At 39.0% G+C, this 19274-nt stretch overlaps 1 long non-coding RNA gene across 2 annotated transcripts in view; it reads right to left on the reverse strand.

The window, feature by feature from the left end:
- The window catches only part of LOC143260707 (uncharacterized), a 525069-nt gene that overhangs the window by 388189 nt on the left and 117606 nt on the right, over positions 1–19274 (reverse strand). For both annotated transcript variants that reach the window (XR_013034993.1, XR_013034992.1), the window contains exon 2: positions 15737–15819. This is a non-coding gene — a long non-coding RNA (uncharacterized LOC143260707). The remainder of the gene's footprint in view (positions 1–15736; positions 15820–19274) is intronic.

Genomic DNA, 19274 nt, shown 5'->3' on the forward strand with positions numbered 1-19274 from the left:
ATCCCGTGCTTCATCCGAGCTTTTATCATGTGCCCCGGCTCTGTCTCTCTATTTCTCTTCCCATTCCCCCCGTGCACACATTCTGTACGGCATCCCGTCATGCTCTCGACCCGGGAAGTTGAGAGCCCTAATTAAATTCAGTCTGGGTACTCTTACCGAGCGCGGTCCATCGTTCATTAAGCGACGGATCAAAGTGATATTCCCGTAAAGTAGTTCCACTTTGTGGCGAGGGTTCACCCTGCCTATACCTATCCCTTACCTTTCCCTTTACCTCATCCTGCTCGATCCCGCGGAGGCATGAGCGACAGTCCAGCTTTACCCCGGAGGCGTACGTGAATCTTTTACTTCGCCGTCCTACGAATGATTAATTACCCCATAGGTTACAGCGGTCTTGCGCGGCTGGCGAAAAAAAGTCGAGCCAAAGTGTCCCTCGGACATCTTCGGAGATGAAGAGCGACGTCGAGTGTTATTTTACCGGGTAATTGTATTCAAGATGAAGTAGACGTCGAGTTATGATAATGGAATTATAAGTGATCCGTATGCACAGCGGGGAAAGAAGGCAAGCGGACATCGGGTTTAATGTAAAACCGATGGGAACTTGACTCTTGACAGAACCATAATTGCCTCTTTATACGCTTCAAATTCACTACCGCGTCTCCGTATTAGTTTCGTTAACCTGGAAGCATGGAAATACTGGGATTCGACGTTTATTATTATAGTAGCCTCTTTTCTGAACATCGATTGTGGTACAGTCGATCCTCTTATAACGCGGTACTACTTTGGAAACACGGTTTCGATAGGGTAGTGGAGCCCGTTACTGTGCGGTAACCAATTGCCGAATCTTCGATTTGTTTTCGGGCAAAATTATCTTCTATTTTGTTTGCTTATGAATGAAAATATTTAATGTCTTGTTCGACAAATATAACGTTAATTATGCCCAAAAGCAAAACAAAGTCACATCAGTTGGTCGCCCTACAGTAACCGGCTCCATCGCCCTATAATACGGTGTGAAAATTGCGATAGTCCTTTTGTAACATGATATTTTTATAAAACGATCTTTTTATGGCACAGTTCCTGTACTTCTATATGTAGTAATACATGGCTTGTCCTTAATGAAAACTAATTCAGTAGACGGTTGCTCGTTCAGAAATATAGACGTACATTCAGATGTGTATTAATACACATAATCGTTAAACAAAAGTATTTTTAATGTTATCAATTTTCGTATTATCGCAGTTCACAACAGTATTAATATATGTATTTGTACTTTCTAGTTTCACAAAAGTGTTTATTTTTTTTGTATGAGATCATTAAAAAAATAATTAAAAAATACTTTGAACGAAATGTTTGGATTTCTTTTGTTTTGAAATTTCTCTCGATATATGGCGGACTACTCGAAGAACACAATTTCGATAGAACATGGAACGAGTCTATTGTGTTACAGGAGGATCGACTATGTATGTTTCATTGCTGTCGAGATTTGATCAGAAATAGAAGGCAAACTGAGTTTGGAATTGTTAACGAGTGATGCTTTTCTTCGGGGCTTCTATTTTTAGCAGCATGAATGGCAGCATAAGTTTTTCATTCGGCTAGATCGCGAGATGAAATATTTAGGTTAGTCTAAAGATGGTGGGGAACCACGCTTCAGCACTGCAGTCATCGTAAAATAAACGGAGAAAATTAGAAGCTGACCTGTACTTCGCAGAACACAATGAAACATACTTCTGCACACACTATTGAGTATTTGTGGAGGACTTGAATATTTGGATTGTTGAATTTGATATTGTTAGAATACAGTGACTATAGATTCGAATTAAAACAGGCATTATACAGGATTTCGTAAACCCCTGTCTATAAATAGCGTATTTTCCATTCTATTATTTTAGCATTTTATACATATATATTTATACTCTAGTGCTTATTGTTATCGGAGTTAGATAGGGTAAATTTAATGTGTCTGTGACTAATTTTATTTTCAATCAAGAAGAGACAATGGAAATTAACTTTTAAAGGGTCCGTAAATTAATAACTAAATAAGATCAACGGGTGCACGTATGAGAAAAATCGCAAAACGATTGCAACGTTTATCTATATTCTCTTTACTTTATACTTGAAATATAAAGAAAGACGAATTTAATGGCTTGATTATATATTTCATTCAACTTGTACGATGTTACTTTATTGTTTTACTTGTTAAAGCAAATTTTAATTATTAAAACAAATTTTAATAGATGAAATAACGTAACTGCTTAAATTGTATTATCTCTTCTGCAACACAAAGTTCTGCTCTTTTGAATTTTAAGCACAATCTTCAACCATACAATGCCAAACTATTTCATCTTTCTGAACATTATGTACGGGCAACATAGTTATGCATAACAATTTAGGAAACAAATTATTTTATTCTAATGCTGTATATTAAATATTTCAAATGTGATATGTAACGCCACCGAATCTTTGTTTCTTTATAATCCAAGGATCCGCTAAAGAAAATAATATATCATGTCAACTAATCTTCTATTTCTTTTATGCGAAAGAATGATAATTTTCAAAATTCTCTTCCACTTAACCAGTTAGCTCTTTACCTTTTTAAGATGTGTCTACCTAAAATGTGTTGCAAACAGTAAACGGTAGCGTGTCAATCTCCTTTTCCAATACTGCTTTGTTCACACCGTACACAGATCTTTCACAATAATTATTTATACAGTTTTATTTATTCGTTTTATTTCGTCTTGGCCACCAAATAGTCAAAACGTCTAAAAATTTTCGAATATACTTTAGTTCTCACTAAAATTGTAACTGCTATTCACGCATGAGAAAACAGCTAACTGGTTAAGAGCAACGCATTTGTTTTCTTTCATTATAGATAGTTAAAATATCGTATTTCGTGTGCCATACGATTTAGCAATGTAGATATTAAACGAAGACTGATGGAAACGCGAAGCAAACAGCGTAAACCGCGTACGCTTAGAATACAAGATGTTCCCCATGTTGCGAATACGCGGAGCACATCCCGACAACGAACAGGTTCCAAGAGAAATATTTCGCAGTAATAGGTAAACGGAGTGACAGTACTATATAGCATAAGAAATTGCCAAATATATTAATAGATATGTTGGTACAGCGTGTAGCGTAGTCGGGCAATATATCTGCCCGATAGTTTCACATTAGCACGAGAATACCTTCGCACCCTCCAAGGATTAATGGCCTTCGAATGCGCCATAGAAGGCAACGACTTGCAGCTGTTACACGGTGGCGTTGTGAATAATTAGCGGCCATAGTAATTTCCTGATCATTAATAATGACGTACTAGGCGTACATATAATAAAACCGAAAGCTGCGCGTCGCAGAGCCCCGATCTATATCCATAACGCGGGACGATGGAACGCGGCCGAGCGGCGCGCGCGTCATTTATTATTGAAAAATCGAAAAACAATCGTTCGTACCATCATGAATTCATCGTAGAGGTAGGCGATCTCCGGGTAGCTTATAAAATCAACCATGTTGCGGTATCGTGGACTCGTGAAATCCGATCAGCAGCGTCGAACGAAGAAGATGAAGCCGCAGCAACGCTTGGAAACTTTCGGATCGTGTGAAGTCAGCTCGTTCGGGAATTCCCGTGGAATTCAGTTTACGATGATCGGCGTTCCTAGAGATCATTCGCAGAATCGAACGACTTCTATTGCAGCGGCTGAAACACTGGCTCACCACTGCGCAGGACCACTGTGCGACACCGGTTCACTTCGATACCGCACAAACACTTGCCGCGATCTTCGAAAATTGCAAGAGAAAAGACGTAGGAAACGCGTAACGATGGCGCGCGGGTCTCTGTTCCAGAGAGAAAGGAGAGACACGGTTCCGAAATTCTGCACTTCTTGGTCGTTCGATTGATGTTTGCGCGGCCACGCGAGAAACCGGCGCCGACTCCGATAACTTAGCGGATCTTTTAAAACGCGAACGGACGCTCAGGAATCACTCTTAATTTCCGGTGGCACGAGCATCGCGGGACCCGATACAGCGTCGCGAGCCGAGAGCGAAGGAAAGAGCGAGAACAAAGCAGAGAGCCGGCACGAAAGGCGCGTGTAACTGCGATTGGCTTATTTTCAGGAGCGTATCTCGGAAGTCGGCGCGGAAGGTCCACGCGGCACCCACGAGGGTAGAAATGGGCGGCTTTATGCGCAAACGGGAGATAAAAGAGGGACGAGGGGTAGACGGTATGTATGTATATAGATATACATACATATGTGTGTGTGTGTGTGTGTGTGTGTGTATGTGTAGAGAGAGAAAGAGGGAGAGAGAAGAGACGTATGTATATAGAGGGAAAACCAGGACTCGCAAGCCTGCGCTTGCGAACGAAAGCACAAGGGAGAGTAAGCTCGGTCACTGAGGCGTCGTCACTCGGCTTGCTTCCTCCGGAGTGACTCCCTCCTTTGCTTCCAGTCCCCTACCATTTTCATTCCATCCCTCCTTAGCCCGCTCCGGGCTTCTTTTTGTTCTTCCGCATTTTTCCGTCTTCGTGTCTTGTACTTCGCGACGCGTAACCGCGAGAAACTTTCTCCCCGGTAATTGTTTAACGGCCGTGATCCCGTCTCGCCTATAGCCAGTTCAAACAGTAATTATATCGCGCGACGAACGTCGGGCTCGTCGTTTCTTTTTCTCCTCTCCCCTCCCCGCCGTCCGTTTTAAACTCCGGTTCCCTTTCGATCGCGCTCCACTTTGTTAGTTCTCGAGAACCCTCGAGGAAAAACGGTGGCGGAGAAAATCAGCAGATAAGACGGGAATTAAAATAACGCCACGCTGTTCGGAGAGATGGAACGGTCGATGCAGATGATTCTCTCTTTCTCTCTCTCTCTCCCTCCCTCCCTCTTCCCTTCTCTCTTGCGAGCAACCGGCCGAGGAATTACCGGCGAGAAGAAAACGGTCGAAGATAAATGTTATCGAAGTAAAGGGTACAATCAGGCCGGCAGCCAATGAAAGCCGACGGGTCTCCGTCCCACCGGCCAGGCGTGTTTAATGAATTACGAATAGCGAACGGTCAGGAACCGGAGAAATCGCGGAAATTTCATTGGACTCTCGAGGGTGGCACAGGTGCACGCAGAAGTTGCAAAAACTTCGTTAGGGAAGAATGCAAACAATGCCCGGGCCGAGCTGCTCAGCTCTCTCTCCTTCGCGAGCGTATTCCAGCGGGGAGAGGTTTTTACGGTTTTTCGTAGCGAGCCGGGGCCGGGCTTTACGCGCGCGAGTATCGCTTCCCTTATGCAAATCTCGCGCGAACTCGAAACGCATAGTCGCCCCGCGTCGTTCGACGGTGGACGGCCGACAGAGTTCAGCCCCGTTTTCTTTGCCGTGCCGCTCCAACGCCAATTACACCCTCATAAATCGGCTCGCCAATTTGTCAGTCGCGCGCAATCCGTCCTTCTGAATTTCACCGTGCCTTATCGCGTCGTCCGGGCCTTCACACTACTCAAACTCGCTCCTAATTTCAACACGGAAGCGTGCGAAGCTGCTCGAATACGCCGCGGATCGGGCTAATTGATTTTTTCCCCGCTGCCAAAACTTCGCGATCACTGGGCTCGCACGCGCCACGGTGACTCACCGTACGTATTCTCGTCCTTTTTATTGTTTCGTCTGGTCATTGCTCACAGCAATGGGAAACCTACGATCGCTTTTTCGTTAATGTCGTGGACAAATCTGTGATTGCAAGTCACGTGTTTTCACTTTCGGGATATTGTCGCTCAAAGTTCGGATTCGTAGAAAGTAGTGTCAAGTAAATGATCGATTTTATTTTGTTTTTAGCTAGTGCATAAAATAATGAAAACCCACAAAAATAAAGTTTTACTATAAAATGTGATAAAAATACAATATTAGACATACTGGTTGTTAAATCGGGGATTTTATGCACTTGTGGCAAAATTTGATTTAAAACAGTGAACAGATTCAAAGAAGCTGAGTATCTATGTTGGTATAACGATTTGTAACGTATTAAAATTTTTAAAGGAAGAAATCAAATTATATTTGGCTTCTATATCATATAATTGATGCAGACAATTTTTATTTTGCCATAAAGATCTGCAGTCTCCTTATGGGTTAATAAATTTTATGTGAAGAACGAGATCACTTCCTCAACACACACACAACACAATAAAATTCGTTGTTTGGTCTAATTTATTTATTCTACGCATTTCTGTAATTCTTCAGAGGTTTTGTTTGCTGGAACACGTGGCTGGATGAACTAGTTTTCATTTAACTGCATTTGCAGTACGTTCGACCATACAGATTCATGCTAGCATGCATGAAATATTGAAAAATTGCATAACTGCAATCTATAGTAAATATTTAATCAGAGTTCACAAATTGAAACTATGCAATCCGTAGTTTGTAGTGAAGATTTAATCGGATTCCAAAAATTGGAACATTGGAATAAAATCGAATGTCGTATGCAATAGTGTTACACACATTATTCATAGTCTGTTATATCAAGTTGTATTCACTTGTTACTGTAATAATTTTCTACAGATGATTGAATGATCGAACCTTTGAAACGATATTAAAAATTTTAGTACTGCATAGGGCATTTAATAAATTTTGTAGTGGCATGCAATTTCATCGTGAAGTATTCTTCAACGTGAATTCTGAAACAAAGGAATTACTTTAGGGAGCGCAGTTTAATTGTGCAAGCTTTTGACCGCGAACACAGCTATGACTGTATAATATTAGTTTGCTGTCGCCGAAAAGTATTGATTGCGGCCATTTCTGACTCACACAAGGAAGGAAAACAGCTTTTAATTTGACTTGAAATTCAGTTGGCCTCGAAAAAACTGAGATAAAACTTTTAACTTGCAATATTAATAATACTTGTGAAACCACTAAAAACAATTATGGAAATCCTTTGCATTATTTATGTGCTGATTCGATAATTCCGTAATTAATCTTTGAAGCTAAATTATACCTGTTCATACAGTACCCAGGTTTAGAAACAGTTTCATCATTGATAACTTGTATAATTGATGCATTATTCTCAACAATCAAGATCTCAAAGTAAAACGCGTCGAAATTATTTGTTCAGATTGGAAAACTAATTTTTGAGCTGAACTGTTAAATTTTCCTAATTTTACCAGGATCCCCAAAACGTAAGAATGCTGAAAAAGTAATTAGTGTCATGCACAATTTTACATTTCAATGTTCTCCAATTTTATAAATTTTTTCAGGCTGTTAACGCGATATTCAAAGTGTTAACAATTGATGATTAGACTGCGGAGTTTATGCATATATGGCAAAAAATGAGTAGCTAAAACATGAAAGTGTGACGACGTAAAAAGAATTCAATAATATTGTTACACTGATCAAAATGAATAAAAGTAACGAGATAGTTTTATTTAACTTCTGTTTTTTACAATAGTCTTGAAAAATTTGTATTTTGTATAAAGATCCGTAGTCCGTTGATGATTTACGGTGTTAAATCTCTGTGTAAGCATTAATATTTTCTAGCACGGTTTTCATCTCGCAAGAACGAAATAACGATCTTTTGGAACGAATTTTACATAAGAATTTTCTTGTCGCTAGGCAAATGGCAATGAACAGCAATAACATCTGGCGATCTGTTAATGGTGGGGTCGGCTAGACCAACACTGCAGCGATGGCGGAGGTTGAGCTTACGAGTAAAGCAAATAAACAGGAATTAAATCTGGAAGGCTTTATCGTGGGGAGACGTTTCGAGATTTCTGCGCGGGAAAAAGAACATGGAATATATATATATATATATATATACTTATACTTATTCCATGTTATACATATATATATATATATATATATATATGTAAGTAGAGGAACTAATAACTGGAGGCCTGTCGTTGAATAAGGGAAGAGAGATAAGCGTAATGCTTTCAATTTCGATAAAGTGTGCCCTTGCACTAAGCCGCCTATCTTTCCCTGAGAAAAGAAAGATTCTTGTCTGTCTGCCTGTCTCGATCTTTAGTTTCACCTAAGTACGAAGAGATTTATCGTCCCGCTTTGCGACGCACGCGAATTCCCATTTACTCGAAGATAATTTATGCAACGTTGCAATTCAACTGGAATTTCTTACGTCTCGTCATGGAACAAGGCGATATTAATAAATCTTTATATAATTTCAGAGGTCCCGAATCGATGTGATGACAGGATTGCACTTTCTTTGTACATTGATAGATTTCACTCGAACGGCGGACCTTTTTGACACAACAATAACTCGGTTCGCTAAGGATAATTTTTATAATTTTATTTATGAATCTTTCCAACTATTTCGTTTAAGATGGTCCTTCTAGACACGTTAGTTTTTCTATAGATCTCAACGGAACATATGAAAATTGAAATTAATTGTTTGAAACTAGATAGTCAAATAATAACATTTTTAATCAGGGTCCATATAAACCCGAACCCGCCGTCCGAATGTTAATAAAAATCTTAAGATGAAAATAAAGTAAAAATTCAAGAAATTATTTCTGGAAGAAATGAAAACCTGTTTTACCTTGCTGTGCAATGAAAGTGACTACGAAAACATTAAAAGAATTGAAGAATATTGTTACGCTGCGTTCAATTGATTAAAATTGTTAAACGAGAAAATTGATGTGTATTTCATTCCTAGTATTCTCAATTAACTCAGAAAATTTGTTTATTGACTGTTTTTAGCTGTTAACTTCAGCTTACAGTCTAACGTGCGTATTTAACCTCAATCGAATACACATTCCTCTCGGTCAATCTTGTCACTCTCGTAATGCATTTAAAGTATCTGAAGTCCAATTAGAAAATCAACCGTGGTTCTCTTCTCTTCTAACGTTAAAATTGCAATCGTAACGAAATAAATAACAACATACATGTTAAAATATAATACAAAGATAAAGAATAATTTATAGAGAACGGTGCAATCATTTATATTTTAGTAACATACCGTAACGATGTAAAAAGGGAATGTAGACCTTAAAAATTAGTAACAAATGTGTGGCACTCCAGGGAGAGACACTGCTGCATCAGAAAGCCATACTAATGCTTAACATTCAACGCAAAAATTAACCCATTTGCATCAGAAGCGGACGTGTATCTGTTCATTTCGCCCGGCCATTATCACGGAAGCGATTATATCCGCCTGCTGCATAATCTTTTAATAGATTTTATCTTTTAATGTGTACCTGCACAATTTAAAATAATTAAGTTTTCAATTTTACTCCGAGCCAAATCGATAATGTAATAAGAAAAATCCATTTTACATAACCGAATATTTTCGTTTTCTAGTAATATTTCTTTCGAATAAGTACGCACGTGCAAAAAATTTCATACATTGTCCCATCACGTGAAACAATATTTGAGCTCGCAAAAGAAATCATTTCCCGTAGATTTCGTCACGCTGATTTTAAATCCGGACGCAAAATTGATTTACCACTTCAGGATTTTGAAAGAAAATTGATTCGAGTGTAAAAATCGTAACTTTAAAGAAATTGATTCAATTAATTATTTTGCATAAGTTTTAATAGTTACGGTACCTCTTGTGACATTACTATTGCATCTAGTTCTTCATTTCGCATCCCATCTGCTTTTAATCGTGCGCACATGTGATAAATTGTATTTTAAATAACACACATAAAGATATATAAAATAATCAATAACTTTTACGTATAATATTGACCTATATCCGTAAAAATAGACACATTATCCTTTTATTCGAAAATGTTAAATAACGAACAACTTAAATTTATTTCGTGAATGACGATTACCATAATAAACGTTATTCGCGAACAACATGTAATTAAACTTATTCGTTATTATTTTATTGAATATTCCGAATAACATTTGCCGAACACTGCCTAAAATATGTTTTTTCCGCAGCTTCGACTCTAATTTCCGGCAGAGCTTAATCTCGTTGACACGGCACAGAAGGGGAACTTCCAGGACAACGGTAAAAAATTATAAGTCGCAGAAGTCACAGAAGAGCGAGACGAGACGAACGCGTGCGCGCGCGCGCGCGGTTCAGATTAAGTTTCCCGAGAAAAATGGTATTCGACGTAATCAAATAGCTTCTCCAATTCGTCAAAGGAGTCTGCTGCCATAAATTTCGCATGCCAGCAGGGCCCGCGGGAAGCATCGCGATAAAGGCCGGAAGCGGGATACCCAATACTTTCTTTCGGAGTTTCGCGTGAGCGTGAACAAGCGCGTGCGCACGTGCAACGCTCGCTTCCGCAGTAAGCACAGGCTAAGTATAGCCGGTTAGCCACGGGCATTGTTATTGCTTGCACAGCGGGAGCGTTCGGCTTACGATCCCTGTTTATGAAGGGTCCGCTGCTTGCACAAGTTATGGTCTCAGGTGCATTCGGATATTACAACTCGCCACGGTCAATCAGTGAATGATCAACATCCTAACGGTGAACAGGGCACACACGTGTCATTTACTGCGCTTTTCGTGATTTCTGGCATGCTTTTTACCGATTCGTGCGACCTACGTGCCTACCTTTTTTTTTTTTCGTCAGTGTACGATCACGTGAATGCATGACCTTAAAAGATTAGACCAAATCATTTGCATACAGAAATTGCTTATTTACGCCTGCTCCGGGAAATCTTTAGTTGGAACTAAACACGACTTTTCAATGGCTGGCTTGGATACGTCAGCGATAATTAGTCTGCTTTATGCGTTTGTGACAAAAACGAGTAGCTGCGATTTCAAGCTGTAAGTGACCTACTAAAGTCGTAGAAAGAAAAGAGTCGCTTTTTGCAATAGATCAGGAACGTTTTTATTCTGCACAAAGATTCACAGTCTGCTGGTAATAACTAGACTGCGCGTTTTTATACAAAATACAAATTGTCTGCATTAATTGTAAGAACTGGAAGCTAAATAGAACATTGTTTCTTTCTACAATGATTCTAATAGTTCAACAATAATTCATTAACGTTACAAAATTCTTTTCATATTTTTACTATTTCAAATTGCAACTACTCAATTTTGCTACAAATGCATAGAAAATCCGCAGGCTTGTAATAACGCTTTCGTTTTTTAATAGCCTCCGATGAAAAACAGTACGTATTCACAAATTTTTTACTAGTGAGTTCAATAAGCGTTTTTTGGTCTTAAGTTTGTCGGGGTTAACACAATTTTATACGATCATTATTGCATCGTACCGGTTAATAAACGATTGGCTTGCATTGATTTCAGATCAATTGGCTATTTTCCATAGAAATGTTGGAAACATCCAGTGTGATGTGCATAAATGGCATAATAAAATTAAATATCTTCCTCAATGGCAATCATAAAATCAGAAAAGGACTGTGAAGAATTGATGAAACTGAACAACGAATGTCTACAACACAAAAAAGTTGATGAATTTTTCATTATGTTTCAGAACATATTATCAAACTCCTATTTTTTATGGAATATTCAATTATATCATAAATTACGTAGACAATGGGTAACAAATAATTGGTTTCGCGTAGATAAATTAATTCTCTTCGTACGAGGCTCGGTTCAAGAATTACAGAAATATTGATCTAGAACATGTGTTCAGAATACAGTATCGATGCAGCTGTACTTGACTGGCGCGTCTGTACATTATTAGCCGTTTCTACTTGCTGCAAATGTAGACGACGGTGCTACATTATGCGAGGTATTTTCGAAGTTGCGACATAGGATTACTTAATCAAGCTGGAATTGATGTAATTTAATTTTCGTAAAGTAACGTTTTCAAGAAAATCGATGCCAAAATTTAATCCACTTCATTGCATAATTCGGATCGTTTCAAACTATAATTTACCTTATAATTAGTAATTTCATGAATACCTTCAATCACTCCAGTGACTATATCTCTATTACTTGACAGCGGATATTATGCGCGTATGACAAAAATGGCTAAGTGAAGTGAAAATTCAGACGTTAGAAGAATTTGAGGATATTGTTACATTATTCCCAACATATTACAATCATTGAAAGAGGAAACGCATTTGCATCTAGTCTCTGACTCTTACAATTAACTTGGATAATTTTTAATTTGCATACAGATCCGTTGTATATTATTACTCTCCTATATTGCAAGTAACCAATTTGATAATTTGCTAGGAAATGATTATTTTCAAACAATATGAAACAAATTTGCGTTGAACGCAGCACATTGTCTATCATTTAACTCATAGACTCAACAGTGCATTTTACAGGAGAAATAGTCATCGAAACCAAAATTAGCAAGCATTCCCATCCACAATGAACCGAACACTGTTACTCCAAATTTTATCCAAGAGACTAACCGTCGAGTGTTCCCGTTATAAGATCATTTTCTATTCACCTGCAAACATTAAGATAACGTTAGCTGGTTACGAAATAAATCATAAATCACGGTGCGACGTAAAAAAAAACGAACAAATTTAACGACAGCAATTAGGACCGCCGACACAGACGTAGTTGCAGGAAAAATAACCGATACCACGGATCGTTTCTCTGCATCGGTTAAATTAATTTTCGTTCGAATCGCTGGGCAAGTTCCGTGCGCGGCTCGAGTTCCGTAAAATCAAGTGGAACGAAATATTTTCCCTCGGCGGGACAGCATGGAAAACGTCGAATATCTCGGGGCACGGAGCACGTGAACGGTGGGCCACGCAGGGCTCGCTTTCAAGCAATTGAAGCGATTTTTCGTATTTGGCTGGGTCCGGCGGCCCAACGTGTGCTCGAACTCGGACGTACGCATGCGAAAAGTGCGTCCATACCCGCGCGTGTACGCGTCTACCTCTTCATAAAGTCATAACTCAGCCAAGCCTCCGGCACATCTCTCGGCATAACATTTAAAACGATTTCCGCTGGCAGCAGTGCCAAGACCGTAGCTGCGTTGTTTCGGGGATAGATTAACGAAACATAACGCCAGTACTCGCTACGGACTTCCAAGGGGCAGCTCGGATAATAGGAAGGGGCGTGTTGGCACTGCTCTGGCAGTTAAGCAGCGTTCAGTGCCGGCGCTTGTATTCTTCAGCCCCTACGGCTACGATCGATGGAAAATTTTCGGAGAACTATGGTCCATTTGGTTTGAAAACATTCGACGAAGTCGACGATTTATTTCGGAAACACCTGGTCCCGGCCGGGCTCGCCAGAAACAGTTGGAATTACCGTCTCCACCGAAATTCTCTGATTAATTCATGTCTCTGTAATAGAGAGCCTGGCAGCATCTCGGGAAGGGGACACCGTTCGATAAATGGGACAAAGAAATATCGGCTAGCTACGGTAGCGTTGTAACTTTCTAATGCCCTAATGAATTATCTAACGATAAGCTCGCCTTATTTTTTTCATATGTCATTGCCCGCGGCTGGATGCGGCCGTTTATTCTCGACGTCATTGTAAATTAATATCACGCTGTCCCGAAAAATTCGTTCGCAAGCATTTTAGAAGCATTTACGAAGATCGTGACCATCTTTTCGTTCATATTACAGCTACTCGGCTCTCGTTCGTTTAATCGTGTCGTTTAGTTGCTGGAAGAGTTATTCCGAATTTACGAACCAGAGTTCAGCAAAATTTCATTCGGCCGACGGATAAGAGATTAAAGACTAGCGAATAAAAAATTTTATTCGACGATGTCGAATAAATGTCCACTCGAATAAAAATTGATCTCTATAACAATTCATCGAACGTTTGGTAATAAAATCAAACGACCAGTTTTTCAGACTATTTCTTAACACGAGGTTAAAATTTGAGGTTGAACAATCAACTCCAATAAAATTGACGAAGGGAAAAAAGATTGCGTGCAGATTGTGAATAAAATTTTCTCTTGAAATACAAACTTTAGTAAAACTTGTAATGCTTGATATTGTTGAAATTGTACATATATTTTAACTCGTTTGACATCTAAAGACGAGTCAGCCTCGTCATGGTACCTTCATCGTGAACACTTAACCTGACGAAACATTTCGTCATACCAGGAAGGCAACGCCAATAGACACGACGACATTTTCCGTCATGGAAAATTTTTAAAAGTAATTTCTGGACCGCTTTACGCTTTACGTCGTTTTTACCCATTAAAATTTAGCATGACCATATGGCAACACTTTGAATTTGCACAGTTTAGTTTTAAATATTACTGACACGTTTCTTTACATGTATTAGATTAAGAGTATCAGGATATACAAAAGAAAACTATTTAACAAATAAAAGGATATTCATGTACGAAGAAGAAAATATATGGCCCGATTAAAAAAAAATTGGGTTGACCTTGAAATATTCTCCAACATTATATGAATGAACAAATTGTTAATACTACGTAAGGCAGCCTTTTACGCTGGAAAACTTTTGTACAAATATTTTTTTCGTAGCTTTAACCCATTCCGAGATATTTCACTATACTCGGTTAGATAAAACACCCTGTACATTTAATAGCCAGCAAATAGTAATTTGTATTAATCCTTGATACACAAAAAATAATTGATTTATGTATTTTCTAAATATCTTATAAAATATTCTGTCGAAATGTATTGTCGACGAGTGAAAAGCGATGTTTTTCGCTACATTAAGCGTGCTAATTATAAAATAGAATTGTTGTCAAGTTGCTACTTTGTCAAGTAGCAAGTTCCTTTAATCACCTTAATAGATTATAAATAGTGCATTGGCGTTTTAAAATCCTTTCGATTTTTACACAATCTTAAATTGTAATTAGCCGATTTTGCCAGAAATACATGAAATCCGCAGTCTAGTGACAATATAACTTCTCATTGCGAAGAAAAAAGTCCTCGTTCTGAAACGGTTTGAACAAAAGTTAATTCCCCGGTTGACAGGTTTAGCATTGAAGTCGAAATTCCGAGAGAAATAGAAATATTTTGTTCTCTTCTAATGACTGCAATCGAAACAGTACCAATCACGGTGGTGAAAATTTGAGGGTGTGGGTTTAATTTCGAGTACGTTTAATTCGTCGTAAGGGATTAATCAGTACCATGTAGCCTAGATCGCAATGTTCGTCGTTTCCACGGTATCATCGCAGGCAGGAAGTCGATTCGTATATGTTACGAGATGGTTTCTCTCTGGCCCCTTTTGTGAAAAAGAAATGAGCACGAAATTCCAGCGTTACCGGAGAACAAGGGTGCACGCAGCTACCCCTGGCATTTGTAGAGGCAACGGAAAGTCTGATGATACATCGCGGATTCTGCTGGTTGCCCCCCTCGGCTCCGCCCCCACCCGTTCTTTCAACCCTTACCATCGACCCTCTATTCCCTTCCTAACTACCCTTTCGGCGTTAAGAGATTAACTTGTCACGCCGGGCCATTTTAATATTCCGGATCGCGAGGTAAGTCACCAGAATTAGCCGGGAAAAGCGCCATACGGCTCCGGCGGCGATAATTATCTCTTAACGTTACTACTGCTTCGCCGCTTTTTACGCGGGGCTGCAGCGCGGATGAATTATGACGGTGAAGTTTTACGAACGTTCGATGGCAATTCGATGAACTGCCGCGCAAAATCGAACCGGACAAATCGCCATTTTACAAGTCCCCCCTCCCGTACTTCTTCGCCATCCCGGCCAGCTTGGAGCGTTTCCAATAGTTTTCGGTTAAATGATATTTCCCGAATTTTACAGGTAATTTTTGCAGAATTATGCGCGCCACCCGGTGCACCGTATCCGGGCTAATAGAAGCGGCCGTAGCGAACGAGCCAGATAACTCCGTCGAGGTGACGTAACCGTCATAAAATAAGTCGTACTACTCGGATATAAGAAGTCGGAAAGTAGGTAAACTGCGAGTTAAACGCGTAAACACTTACCCCTGGTAAAGTCCGCTTCTCATGCAGAGCGTTCTGGGCGCTGATTGCGCTGTCACGACTGTAGTAGGTGAGAAATGCACAGCCTGCAATGGAACGCAAAAACAGGAAAAATTATTGCGAGCAAAACGAGATTCCATTGATAAATTCTTATCCCCCAACCGGAATTAAATGGAATCCATCTTCCGCCGACGGATTCTATTTCTCATCCGCGCGATATCAATCGTCGACGTTTTACTCGGACCGTTAATGGAATCATCGTTACTTAAAAAGCAGCGGTATTGTTTGATCTGATATCCCTTAATATGCATACTCGAAGTCTGGTATGCATCATTTTGTGTGCGTGCACAGAAGCTTCTACCGCGAGGGACTTCGAATCACGACGATTTTATCATCGCAATCGTGTAAAAACAAGTTTCAACGTCGATTTAACTTTGCCATGTTATTTATGAAGTGAAAACAAATTAGTTGAACGATTCATTATATCTCGTGTCGTTACTTCATATAATTACAATAATTCTTTCAATTTCTTTTGTTCAAATAATCATATTGGTACGAACCACTGTCGTATTTATATTGATTTTGACACAGCTCCTCTTTTTTTCATTTTTTCACACTGTTTCTACCTATGTTTTATATTATACATTTGCTATAAATTTATTTCAATAATTTATCGAATTAATTTTGTGATGATTAAATAGAGATGATTGTGAAAGGTGCCTATCGACACCTTCGGTAGAAATAGTGTCAATTAAAGATTTCACGTCGCATCAAATGCATGGTTATTAGCGACGAGAGCGCGTATCATTACTGTACTACAGGGGTGACAAACTCAAAAGCTAACTTGGGCTTAACTTTAGGTGGGCCGCAAAAAAAAATCATTGTTCATGGAAACAAATATTCTTATTTTGACTAGTACATTGTAATAAACATATATAAAGTTAAATTATTGTTTACGTTCTGATACTTGACATCTCTTCTCTGATACTATCTTTCCTATTTCGGGAGAAATTTTATTGGCCGAGACTACTTCTATTTTATTTTTACTTTGCGTCGGATATATTGACTGGGCCGCAAAAATGTTCATCTCGGGCCGCGAGTTTGACACCCCTGCTGTACTACTTTCAGGATTTCGATTTTCTCGTCGCTCCCTTAAGCGTGCTAGGGTTAAGGTCTGTAGATATTTTAAATACAATTCGTATACAAAACCGGCGATACAGTTATGTTAAATTTCACGCGGCAGAGTCTCCTTCAGATCGATATAGGTGAAACGAAAGTTGTACAGTTTCATTCAAGAAAAACGTGGCGTCGTAAGGCCGGTACTGTGAAGATTATAGCACTTGCGTTCCCAAGCCGTATGCAAAACGGAGTATTTATAGAAGTTTTTATCGGAAACTTGATAAAGTACACCCCTGTCGTCGAGTGTCGCGTGTGTCCGCCATTTCGCAGCGTTTACTCGAGGCGAGTCAATGTGTCAAAGTGAGTAGATGTCATCGATTGAAACTTTTTCGCTGCATAATTACTGGTGGGGCGGGCATCGAGGAAACTTCTGCGTTATAATTTCTTCGTTCTCTATTTTTTTTCCAGCTGGTTTTTCAGCGTCGCGACACGAGTACCGCACGACAAGCAAGGGCGTCGACAAGATCGCTCGACGGAAATGTCCGTATCTCACGCAGCTACCGAGCCCGAGCTGTCAACTGCGAATTCTTCGAACTTTCAGTTTCTCGTACGGAAATAAACGTGACGTTTCCATGGGAAAGGGAGCCGAACCGCTCTCAGAAAATCATTCCCCGGCCGCGTCGATAATTAAAGCTGGAATCGCTGAATTCAACGGGGACAATGGAACGCGTGCCCCCAAGATTTATTGAAATTTAAAGTGCATCGTTAACCGCGCCGCTCGTTCGACGAACACGTTCGTGAACCGTGAGCGTACACTTCACATCTCTTGCCACACTGTCATCTTGTTCATATAATAATGCCGATGTAACGATAAAAACTGAGTACCCGAGCCGGCTGCTCACGCAAGCTTCGCACTAATTCGGATCACGTTGTTACTTCATAATTGATAGAAATAACAGTGTATTAGTACTTCAATGTTTTACAAGCTCGGAATCTACAAACTGTGCACCTGCGATATTACACTGCTCTTGTAATGTGTCGCTGTTACATTCTGTAACAGCTTTCATCACGATTTCTAAATACTAATCGTTCGCTATGGTCTAACGGAATTTTCTGTATTAGTTTTGGAAGACCAAACACATAATCGGAATTGTTAGTATTCTACATCCTTGTTTTTAGGATTTTATGCAGTCATAACAAAAATAAATGGGTCTAACGCAAAATTGTAAATTGCAAGAATTTATTTATTTATTAATGCTTTAAACCAGATGGTTTGTTTAACAAATGCAGGATTGTTACACGAACACATGTTCGATATTACTTATCATTAGTTTCTAAAAAGTCTTACTGAATATTATTTAATGAAATTATAAATTGTTCTGAGTCCTATATTGGGATGTGTTATGTCTTTTACGTGCATTTTTATTTATCTTTTCCTTACAATCAACTCAGAAAACTTTTACTTTGTATACAAATTTGCAATCTACTCATTTCCTGCAATCATAAACAGAAGGCTAACAGATACAATTATATTTTCATATTTTTCTTTTAATAATATAGAAGGAAATTCTCTTAAAAATAGTTGATATACGGTAGAGACTCCCTTATCCGAAGGTTTATTTTTGAAATATCGTGATACAGAAATATTCTATTGTCTAAATGTATTATTCAAGTTTTCTTCTAGGTGATAATGTATCTAAATAATACAATATAATTAGATAATAGAATGTTTGAATACCAGAATATTGTAAAAATAAGTGTTCGCATAGGGAAGTCTCTATTATATATCGATTACAGAAGCAAAAACTGGTATTATAATGTGAATTAACTCAAAATCGTCGCCAAACTAATTTTAATAATTCCAGTCAACGCTGGAACGTATTAGTCATTTTCATCAACATAATTCACTTTTGAATCCATTTTCTAATTCGCAACTCGTAAATGGAAATTCTCCAATGACTGGATGGCAGATGTCGGTAAAATTCACCGTCTGACAGAAGTTTTTATAGTTAGACAAAGTTCGCGAATTCCGGGAAGAAGTTTGTAATAGAACGGTTTATCCATAGCTGTCTTCTTTATCGGGAAAAACCGATGACGCGCGTCCCTACATACGACGTATCCTCTAAAAAGTACCCTCACGTGACGGAACCTGAAAAAGGTACCCGTGACAGAGTCTGTAAGACGAATCACCCCGGTTTTCCAAGATCGACGACCCCTCAACTTTAAATTCCAATGGAGAAAACAAAATTTCAAATTTAGTATCCGCAAAGTTAAGCTATTTTTGGAATAAGTTGGTTTAGCGTGCAAACACTGTTTACACTGATTGGAAGAAACAGAAGTCAAATAAATACTACTCTCCTCTTAATGATTTCTTTCGAACAAGCAACGTGGACGTCTACTGAAAGAATGAAAAAAAAACGGA

Source organism: Megalopta genalis, chromosome 17 (assembly GCF_051020955.1).
Source record: "Megalopta genalis isolate 19385.01 chromosome 17, iyMegGena1_principal, whole genome shotgun sequence".
Classification (NCBI taxonomy): domain Eukaryota; kingdom Metazoa; phylum Arthropoda; class Insecta; order Hymenoptera; family Halictidae; genus Megalopta; species Megalopta genalis.